Genomic DNA, 11,281 nt, shown 5'->3' on the forward strand with positions numbered 1-11,281 from the left:
ATAGAACGTATAGTAACATCCCTGGACTCTACCAACTAGCTCTCAATAGTAACAACTCCACTCTCGGTTGTGAGAAATAAAAATGTGTCTAGGAATTTATCTCATCTTCCTGAGAGCCTCAGGATTTGTTGTTCAGTCACTAGGTCGTGTCCAACCCTTTGCGACCCCATGGACTGCAGCACGCCAGGCTCCTCTGTCCTCCACTATCTCGCAGAGTTTGCTCAAATTCTTGTCCACTGAGTCGGTGATGCTGTCTAACCATCTCATCCTCTGCCCCCTTCTCCTTTTGCCTTCAATCCTTCCCAGCGTCAAGTAGAAGTCCAGCATTCCGGGAGGCAAGTGTGACCTTTTGTCCAAAAGCCTCCTGTAAGAGGCAAAATGAGTCTGATGCCAAGTTTCTAGGGTTGTAACATTGTTACATACTGCAAGCCTTTTAATATGAGACCGTTCTATTAGGCATACATACATACACACAGTGAAAAGCACCACCATCCCCACCAGCAACAGCAAAGCATGTTGCCCTGTTAATGAGTAGATTGAAAACTGAAGAGGCTGCAGAATACTGCCCAGTCATCATGAGCTGTTAGCTTTGGCAAAGGGCAGAGTCCACACACCCACACAAAAGAAGCACTTCAGACCCGGCCATCCTGAATGGAAATATTTGCAAAATGTTGAACAATTCAAACAAAGAAAGCAAGCTCTAAAGAATAGTTTTATAAAACAACACTAACAAATAAGATGTCTAGCACTAGAAGATTAATAAACGCCGATCTCAGCACACTACGATTCTAGGAGCCATTGACGTAATGACCATGGCACGCACAGGAGAATCCTAAAATCAAAGGAGAAAATGCAGAACACAGCACAGTACATGATCCGTGATTATAATATGTAAATCTCGGCTTGCACATATTCAATATGCATCATATATGAGAACTGTAAGGAGCTAGAAAGAGAAACTTAGAAGGGAAAACAAGATGTGCAAAGCCATTTTATGCAAACTGAGAGAGCAGCATTCACATGTACGCACGACCATGTGTGAATTAGACGGCCAGCTGGAAGTTTCTGTGTAACACAGGGAGCTCAGCTCAGTGCTCTGTGACGGCTCACAGGGGTGGGATGGGGTGGAGGGAACCTAACGGGGGAGAGGAGCTCATGAGTCAGTGAACACTGCTGAGTGTCCGACTCTGCGATCCCATGGTCTGTAGCCCTCCAGCCTCCTCTGTCCAAGGAATTCCCCAGGCAAGAACACTGGGGCGGGTTGCCATTTCCTCCTCCAGGGCATCTTCCCGACCCAGGGATTGAACCAAGGACTCCTGCATTGTAGGCAGATCCTTTACCATCTGAGCCACCCACAAAGCCCAGGGAAGGGATGTATGCATACAGAGAGCTGGTTCACTTTGTTGTACAGCAGGAACTAACACAACCTTGCAAAGCAGTTATATTTCAACTGAAAAAACAACAACTGAAAAAGCCATTTTATGGCAGTAACATTACTGATAAAACGTTTTACAGTAACTTTCTTTTTCACAGGATCTGAATTAACGGTTAACCCAACGGGCATTCTAGTCCGTGTTCCTCTGCGTATCTCCTCTCTGACTTTGCACCGACTGCTTTGCTTTCTTGGTTAACCTTTATCTAAGGAACAAGCTGCCTCCTGTGGAATGTTTCCTGACGGAGTCAACGGAACCAATTTGCCTCGTGTCTCAGCACTGTAGGTGTGTTAGGCGAATGTTACCTGGGTCAGCACCCTTCCTGCAAACGTTCTTACCTCTCCACTCACCCACCAACTTCCAAACCCTCTCCTTGTTATTCATCTGCTCAGAATGGAAACCTGGCTTCGTCCTTCCAAGAAGTTTTTTTTCCCACAGTACGTCTATCATACACACAGTAGAGGCAATGCATTATTTCTCAAATCAAATAGACTCCCTCCCCTTTGGCATAAATATCAATCAATAAGCTTGGCACTTCCTGTCTAAAACCGACAAGAGCGTTTGATTTTTCCTACCCTCTTGTGGGAAGAAAAGGGAAGAGGCAAGTATCACAGAGCTGCGATTCTCTCCACGGAGGTGAGTCCTCACCTGGAAAGTTGTCGCCACAGAGAAGAGTCCCCAGGAACCGATGAGAAGCGGCAGAATTTTCCAGAACGTGAAAACTCCGTTGTCCTGGCACACCCAGCCAGAAACTGCAAAGTGTGTTGTGGTAGTTTTTCTACAGAAATAGCTAAGTTGGAGCTGTTAATGTGGACCTTTCCTCCTTAAAAAAGAAGGGAGAAGGTTCAGGGGGCTGGGCAGCCTCTCCTGGACCTCTGGGCCCTCCTTCTGGGTCACATGTTCTGCTGTCTCTGCAAATCTGGGAGTGTGGTTGTAACTCAGGGTTTTTAATCTATGACCAAAGCAGCTAATACCTCTTTGCCTCTGTTTCCTTATCTATAGGTGAGATCAATAACACTGCCTACACTTACTTACTGGGTTTCTGCTTTGTTAGGTTAAACAGGCTAACATTTGTGAGCTGCTTAGGAAAGTACCTGACAAATACAAAATGTATATTAATGTCTCTTAAATGAAAGAGAGCAAAACAAAATTACGTACATATATAGTATAAGCTGCCTAAGAAATGTGTCTCTCAAAACTTTGAGTGAAAGCCTTTTTTCCCTGTGGTTATAGATCCAATCCCTTTTGATACGATCATTCTAATGTGAGGCGCTGAAGAGAAGAATGTCAGAAAGAAGCGCTACGCGGCCCTACTACCCATCCTGAGCAGTCCTGCACAGTGGAAGTTTTTCTTGTAAACATCCCCAGCAAAGCCCTCGTTTATGTTGACTCAAAATGGCTCTTCGTAACTAGCTCGTTACATCTAAGTGAAGATACTCATGTAAGGGTTAGATAAGGTTTTGCCTTCCCTTGGGATTCCTGGTACTCAAGGAAAGCAAATTCGTGTTTCAACATTATAAGGGATTTCCCTGGGGTCCAGAGGTTAAGAATCCACCTTGCAATGCCAGGGAAGCAGGTTCAATCCCCGGGTAGGGAACCAAGCCCACACTGCTAGAGACAAAGCACAACAAAGGCGCTGAATAAGGGCGCCAAGATCCCTCGTGTTGCAACCAGGACCCGACGGGACCAAAGAAGCCAAGAAATATTAAAAGAAAAAACCAAAACCACAGAAAGAAATTTTAAAAAATTATCAGCAGTCAGATAGCTTAGCACACACAATGTATCTTGCAAACAGAGATAAAAGCATGAAGGCAAGTTACTTTTATCTCATCAGAGATAGGCCTTCCCTCGTGGCTCAGCTGGTAAAGACTCTGCCTGCAATGCAGGAGACCTGGGTTCGATCCCTGGGTTGGGAAGATCCCCTGGAGAAGGGAAAGGCGACCCACTCTAGTGTTCTGGCCTGGAGAATCCTATGAACAGAGAAGCCTGGTGGGCTACAGTCCATGGGGTCACAAAGAGCTGGACACGACTTAAGTGACTTAGCACGTGGCCAGGGAAACATTTTGTGGAGAATTAGAATTGCATAAGCCGGCCTGGCGTGCTGTGATTCATGGGGTCGCAAAGAGTCGGACACGACTGTGCGACTGAACTGAACCTGGAAAAAAGAATAATACAATCTGAACAACAAAGGACAAAATGATATAAACAGAAAAAACTATTAGTAGCTGGAGACGTCTGGGAGAATTTGGCACAATGGTCTTTGGAGGAAGCTGACTAATTTATGTAGATTTCTGGTTTGGGTTTTGTTTCTTTTGAGGCCATTTTGTGAACCATCTACTTTCAGAGGCTCCCTAAAAAGTGAATTTTAAGACTTTTGATGCTTTTCTAATTCTTATTGTTTGAAGATCAGTCCATGGAGCCTTCCAGTAGAATTTGGTCATCAGGAGTACCCATGGAGTCCCTTCCAGAGAGGCTCCAAAGAAGTCATTCTCACATTTCTTTCCCAGAATCACCAGCTTTATAGCTCAGGCGGGGATTGGTCATGTAATTGATGAGGAAATGTAGCCTGCTTCTATTGAAGACAGCTCAGATTGTACTATAGATAGCTCTGGCTTTTCAACATTTACCTCGGTCAGATTGTAAAATCCTGGGATTTAGTATTGATGGAGCTATTTCCTGTGACATGGAACTGCCAATGCAGGGATCAGACCCATATAGGATGGGACATTATTGAAAACACTCAGCAATAACGTGAATGAAATATTGGCACACACATCACACATTAATAACACATTTTAAGAGAGAGAATCTGTGTATTAAAAGTCTCAAGATTTTGCATGTCCAACTATTTCTTTAATTTGATCTTTAATTAGAGCCTGTTTTCCTGTCTTTACGATGGTGGATTTAAGACCTTTTCTGAGAATCTCCATGGTATCACTTCTCTGTTTACTAAGTGTCTGGGGTTGTTAATGAAAAGTCTGAAGTCAGGAAGATCCTTATTCTTCTCCTCAGAACCAGGTTATCCCTTCTCTCCGAAACCTTGTAGGATCTTGTCTTCCCCTCTGGTGCTGAGAAATTTCACAGTGATATATCTGAGGAGTTCTTTTCACACTCAGTTTTAAGTGAGTTATTTCAGTCTTAAGCCATTCCTCATTTTTGGAAAATCTGCCGCATCTTCCGGAGAAGGCAATGGCACCCCACTGCAGTACTCTTGCCTGGAAAATCCCATGGGCGGAGGAGCCTGGTAGGCTACAGTCCATGGGATCTTGAAGAGTCGGACACGACTGAGCGTCTTCACTTTCACTTTTCACTTTCATGCACTGGAGAAGGCAAGCCACTCCAGTGTTCTTGCCTGGAGAATCTCAGGGACGGGGGAGCCTGGTGGGCTGCCGTCTCTGGGGTCGCACAGAGCCGGACACGACTGAGGTGACTCAGCAGCAGCGGCAGCCGCGTCTTCTGATGCTGCTGCCACCTCTTTGTCTTCTCCCCTTGACACTGTTTTCATAACACCACTCTCCGCTCTCATTGTTTGGAACGCCACTTAGATGAGTGTCCACGCTCGTCAGTGTTGTTCAGCTTTCCCATGTTTCTTTCCTATTTTCCATCCTGTCTCCGTTCTGTGTGATGTTCTGACATATACGGTCTACCAGAACTTCTTACCTTTCTAATCATCTATCAGCTGTGTCCACTCTGCTACTGAGAACATCTCCTGAGATTTCTATTCAAAGTTCCAGTACTTATTTCCAAAATTAGAGACTGACTGGAGGTTGATTCCTTTTATGAATATAATATTCCAACAACTATACTTTCCTAAAATCACCTACCTGCTCTGTGTCTGTTTCAGCAGGTGTGAATTCACCCACAGGCTGAGTTTTATGCCTTTCTTTCCTTGTTGATTCTTTGGTCATTGCTGGTTTTCTTTTTATCTTTGAGTTTGAGAGCTCCTATTCACAATTTTAAAAGAGCTGTTGCTCCACATCCTTGGTATTTTGGAGGATGGGAGTGGAATGTTACAGATTGTGGCAGTCATCTCCCTCTTTAGGTGAGGCCCTCCCCTCTTGCAAAGGTCATCGCCCTCTGTGGCTTCCAGGCCCCAAAGCCCCTCCTCTACCTTCTCCGCCCCCCAAATGCCTTCTGCTTGAGTGACACTCACATTTGCAAATTACTCAGCAAAAAATCAGGATGGAACCAAAGGTCAACCAGCCAAGTTGACATAATCTAGCTCTGAGCAATAACAAGCCTGCGTTAGGATTATTCCAGTTTGTTGACAGCGGGCTGATTCTGCCCTGTGAGCGCCTCTGGCTGACATTTCTCACGTTTGTTTCAGGGGCCGTTTCTTAGACTTTTCTTTCCCCTGGTGTTGGTCCTACTCCTTCTCCAGCTTACAGGAAATCCTCAACACATCTGGGGCATCAACAGGGTACTTTTTCTCTTACTCCAAGCAGTGTTAATTTAATCACATAATGAAGGTTAGACAAATGATTACTGGCCTCCAGCTGGAATCTTGAACCAGGTCTCTAACTTGTATTTCCACAATCCTTTTCATATCTGTTTTTACAGGTGCATGTATTTTTCTCTGCCTTTTAGAAAAATAGGAAACAAAAATCCACGGTGTTGATGAGATTTGCGCAGTATCATCCACTGAGTGGCTGAACCTTACTCGTAATTCAGACACACTCCTGACCCCTAATCTCATGCTTTTACCACATTCCCCGAGGTGCTAGATTTGGGTATACTGAACCAATTATCTCTAAGTGTATAACATGGAGCAGTTATAAAGCACGTTCAGTTGCATCGTGTTAGCTTTTCCTCACAGAAGTCCTTGCTATAGTGTTATTGCTTACCCTAGACAGGAAACGCTGCAATTAAAACAAATAAGAAAGTTACACGACAATGGAGGGTTACATGGCAATTGTCATGACAAATGACAACTGAGCAATGACTCTCAGGGTCTGGAAACCCGAAGTCTCTGGACAGGCATCGGCATAAATCTTGGGGCATCCTGCCCGTTTCTTTACCACCTACCTCAAACAATATGGCAACCAGCATGTTAAAAGAATATCCAAATAAACCCACCTATGGCTGGACACTGTTTCCAATGTTTCCCAAGGGGTCGCAAAGAGTCAGACACGACTGAGCAACTGAACGGAACTGAACTGAAGGCCGGACAATCTTGCTTCCATGAAACATCTTTTTATCGTTAAGGACGTTGGCTTGCTCCTTTTCATTCTCTTTTCCCTTCAGTGGCAGTGAGCTCCAGTGCGCCGGCTTCCGGCTCACTGATCTGCTCCTTTGTGTCATCTCCTCTGCTATTGATTCCTTCCAGTGTATTTTTCGTTTCAGTCACTCTATTCTTCACCTCTCGGTTTGGTTGTTCCTTATATTTTTAACCTCTTTGTTAAATATTTCCAACTTCAGGTTTTGTGTATCCACTCTCCTGCCGAGTTCCTTGATCACCTCTACGGTCACTACACTGAAGTCTTTTTTAGGGTAGATTGCCTATCTCTATGTCACTCAGCTCTTTTTCTGGGTTTTATCTTCTTCCTTCATCTAAAACATATTCCTCCGCTGCCTCATCTTGTCTAACTTACTACTTATGTTTTTATGTATCACACTAAATGCCAGGCTGGATGAAGCACACGCTAGAATCAAGATTGCCGGGAGAAATATCAGTAACCTCAGATATGCAGATGACATCACCCTTATGGCAGAAAGTGAAGAGGAACTAAAAAGCCTCTTGATGAAAGTGAAGGAGCAGAGTGAAAAAGCTGGCTTAAAACTCAACATTCAAAAGACTAAGATCATGGTATCCAGTCCCATCACTTCATGGCAAATAGATGGGAAAACATTGGAAACAGTGACAGACTTTATTATGGGGGGCTCCAAAATCACTGCAGATGGTGACAGCACCATGAAATTAAAAGATGCTTGCTCCTTGAAGAAAAGCTATGACCAACCTAGACAGCGTATTAAAAAGCAGAGAGATTACTTTGCCGACAAAGGTCCATCTAGTCAAAGCTGTGATTTTTCCAGTAGTCATGTATGGATGTGAGAGTTGGACCAGAAAGAAGACTGAGCACTGAAGAATTGATGCTTTTGAACTGTGGTGTTGGAGAAGACTCCTGAGAGTGCCTTGGGCTGCAAAGAGATCCAACCAGTCAATCCTAAAGGAAATCAATCCTGAACATTCATTGGAAGGATTGATGCTGAAGCTGAAATGCTAATACTTTGGCCACCTGATGCAAAGAACTGACTCATTGGCAAAGACCCTCATGCTGGGAAAGGTTGAAGGCGTGCAGAGAGCGGGACGACAGAGGGTGAGGTGGTTGGAGGGCATCACCGTAGAGTCAGACGCAACTGAGTGACTGAACAATAAAAACAACAAGCTTGTTTACGTTTCTCAACTCTGGAGAGGTGGCCCTCGGTAGGAAGCTCCTTTCTCGTGAAGGCGCTAAGAGGCATTCTGAGTAGATGTTCTCTTAAAACCTGCCATGCATGACTGCCATGCTTCAGGCCAGAAGTGGATAAAATGTGATTTTCAAACAGTAAATATACTTCTGCTTTTGGCCAAGACAGAGGAACAGGATGTGACTACTTACCTTCCCTCCTCAAGCAATGACACAACTCAACAAAGTAAATGAAGCAGTTTTCATATGTTGGACATCGGGCACCGTAGAAATACGATCCCTCAGAAAAGAGAAACAGAAAATGTGAGCCTTAGGATTGAATCAACTCACTGTGTGAAGGCCGCAGCTCAGGGAAATAGAACCGACCAGAGCTGTGCACACAGAGACGGGAGGCTGGGGAGATGCGGGAGGGGCTTCAGAGAGAGACAGACAGACAGACGGACAGAGGGACGGAGGGAGGCATATCTGGGGAATTCTTGGGGAAGAGTAACCTCCTAGACTCTGCTCAGTACTGACCTGTGGAGGGGAAACTCCCTTAGACTTTAACCTAGGGGAAGATCATTGAAAACGAGTAGTTGGGAAATTTCCCCTAGGTCCCACAAGGCTGGGAATACTTTGTGTTCTTATGAGCAGACATGAAGATATCTCATAACGTACAGCATCGGGGAAGATGCTCAGGCTTAGCAGGGGATGAAATTCATCTTTGCCGCCTCAAGATTCACCCTAACTCTGGTTAAAAGCAAGCCTTGACATTATCCAACTGATTCAAATAGCTTAACGAGGCACCAGGAGAAGAGACAGCATTATAAATACCTATGACAAAACCTAGCAACTAACAGCCTATGATCCAAATTGGCTACCATCCAATAAATGATAAGTATGTAAAGGATCAGGAAAATAGAAGAACACACATCAGAACAGTTAGACACAGAGGAGACACTGCAAACATATGGTGAAAATGTTTTTCCTTTTGCAAGAATGCTTTTCCTCTTCTTGTAATGTGTGTGTGTGTGCAAGTGTGTGTGTGCAAGTGTGTGTGTGTGTGCGTGCACGTATGTGTGTGTGTGTGTTGCTCAGTTGTGTCTGACTCTTTGCAACCACATGGACCGTAACCTTCCCAGCTCCTCTGTTCATGGAATTCTCCAGGCAAGAATACTGGAATGGTATCTGCTTCCTTTTCCGAGGGATCTTCCTGATCCAAGGACCGAACCTGTGTCTCCAGCATTGCAGGCAGATTCTTTACCACCTGAGCCACCAGGGAGGCCCCTTATTGCAATAACTCTTGCCAATAAGGTTTCTCTTTATAAGTAAGTAAATGCAGAGATGTTAGAACCTACAAACAAGGATGTTAAATAGTTATCACTTTATTCCACATGTGTAAGAGATAGAGGAACATGTGATTATAATGAGGAGGAAAATGGAAGTATAAAGAAGATGCATATGAAGTTTATAGCCGTGCAAAGCTATATCTAAAATGAAAAATACACTAGATGTGATTAACAGTAAATGAGACATTGCAAAGGAAGAGCAGCTAAAGACACAGCCATTGAAACTATCCACAGTGATGGAGGGAGGGAGAGAAAGAACCACTGGAGTCGTTACTGCTAGTATGCCACTATTTCCCCCAAATTTATCTATAGACTCAAATTAGTCACGAAACACCGAAAGTTTCACATTAAGTTTTTGACTGTTGAGCTTTAAGCCAGCCAGTTTCACTCTCCTTTCACCCTCATCAAGAGGCTTTTTAGTTCCCCTTCACTTTCTGCCATTAGGGTGGTATTATCTGCATACCTGAGGTTGTTGGTATTTCTCCGGGCAATCTTGATTCCAGCTTGTGCTTCGTCCAACCTGGTATTTCTCATGATGTACTCTGGATATAAGTTAAATAAGCAGGGTGACAATATACAGCCTTGATGTACTCCTTTTCCTATTTGGAATGAGTCCGTTGTTCCATGTCCAGTTCTAACTGTTGCTTCTTGACCTGCATTCATGTTTCTCAGAAGGCAGGTCAGGTGGTCTGGTTTGCCCATCTCTTTACGAATTGTCCATACTTTGTTGTGACCCACACAGTCAAAGGCTTTAGCATAGTCAGTGAATCAGAAGTAGATGTTTTTCTGGAATTTCCTTGTTTTTTCTATGATCCGATGGATGTTGGAAATTTGATATCTGGTTCCTCTGACTTTTCTAAATCTAGATTTTACATCTGAAACTTCTCAGTTCACAAACTGTTGAAATTTGGCTTGGAGAATTTTGAGCATTACTTGGCTAGCGTGTGAAATGAGCACAATTGTGCGGTAGTTTGAACATTCTTTGGCGTTGCCTTTCTTTGGGATTGGAATGAAAACTGACCTTTTCCAGTCTTGTGGCCACTGCTGAGTTTTCCAAACTTGCTGGCATATTGAGTGCAACATTTTAGCAGCACTATCTTTCAGGATTTGAAATAACTCAGCTAGAATTCCATCATCTCCAATAGCTTTGTTCATAGTAATGCTTCCTATACCATCCCCTGGCTCAGAGGGTAAAGAACCCACCTGCCAATGCAGGAGATACAAGAGATGCAGCTTCAATCCCTGGGTCAGGACGATTCCCTGGAGAAAGGAATGGCAACCCACTCCAGTGTTCTTGCCTGGGAAATCCCATGGACAGAGGAGCCTATAGGGCTACAGTCCATGGGGGTCACAAAGAGTAGGGCATGACTGAACACCTAACACTTTCACTTTACTAGAGAAGAGAATCGCAAACCACTTCAGTATTCTTGCCTTGAGAACTCCATGAACAGTATGAAAAGGCAAGAAGGTTGGGGGTGCAGAGTAACTTTAAATTTAAAACCTAGTCTGCTTAGGGTGAAGGCCTTTTGGAAGGAAATCTCCTTCATGTGGACTTGTCATTGTAACCTCGGGCTAATCATTAAGAATCAGTCCCTTAATAACTGTTTATGAAATTATGCCCTATGATCGAGAGTTACTGAGGAATCTCTGTGAACTCCTAGCATTCATTGGAAATGCTATTTTATCATCAAAATATGTGCTGTACTGTGTTTTCTATTGTCCTTTCATAAGATAAAGGGTTACAGTGGACAGAATGTGGGCTTTGGAATTCAGCACATGGGGTTTGAATATAATAATGAAACCTCTGTGTGTGTGTGTGAACTTAACCACTCTGAACCTCAGTGTCTTCATCAATAAGGCTTCAATACTAATATTCATATATGGTGGCCTGCAGTAAGAACCAGACATGGCACAACTGACTGGTTCAAAATGGGGAGAAGAGTGTGACGAGGCTGCATATTGCCACCTTTTGTTTAACTTTTAAGCAGAGTACATCACGCGAAATGCCAGGCTGGATGGAGCAGTTTGGAGTGAAGACTGAGGGGAGAAATATCAACGCCCTCAGAGAGGCAGAGGACAGCACTCTCATGGCAGAGAGTAAGAGGAGCTGAAG

The sequence above is a fragment of the Moschus berezovskii genome, chromosome 14, assembly GCF_049115385.1.
Source record: "Moschus berezovskii isolate FMDL1 chromosome 14, NW_MosBer_1.0, whole genome shotgun sequence".
NCBI lineage: Eukaryota > Metazoa > Chordata > Mammalia > Artiodactyla > Moschidae > Moschus > Moschus berezovskii.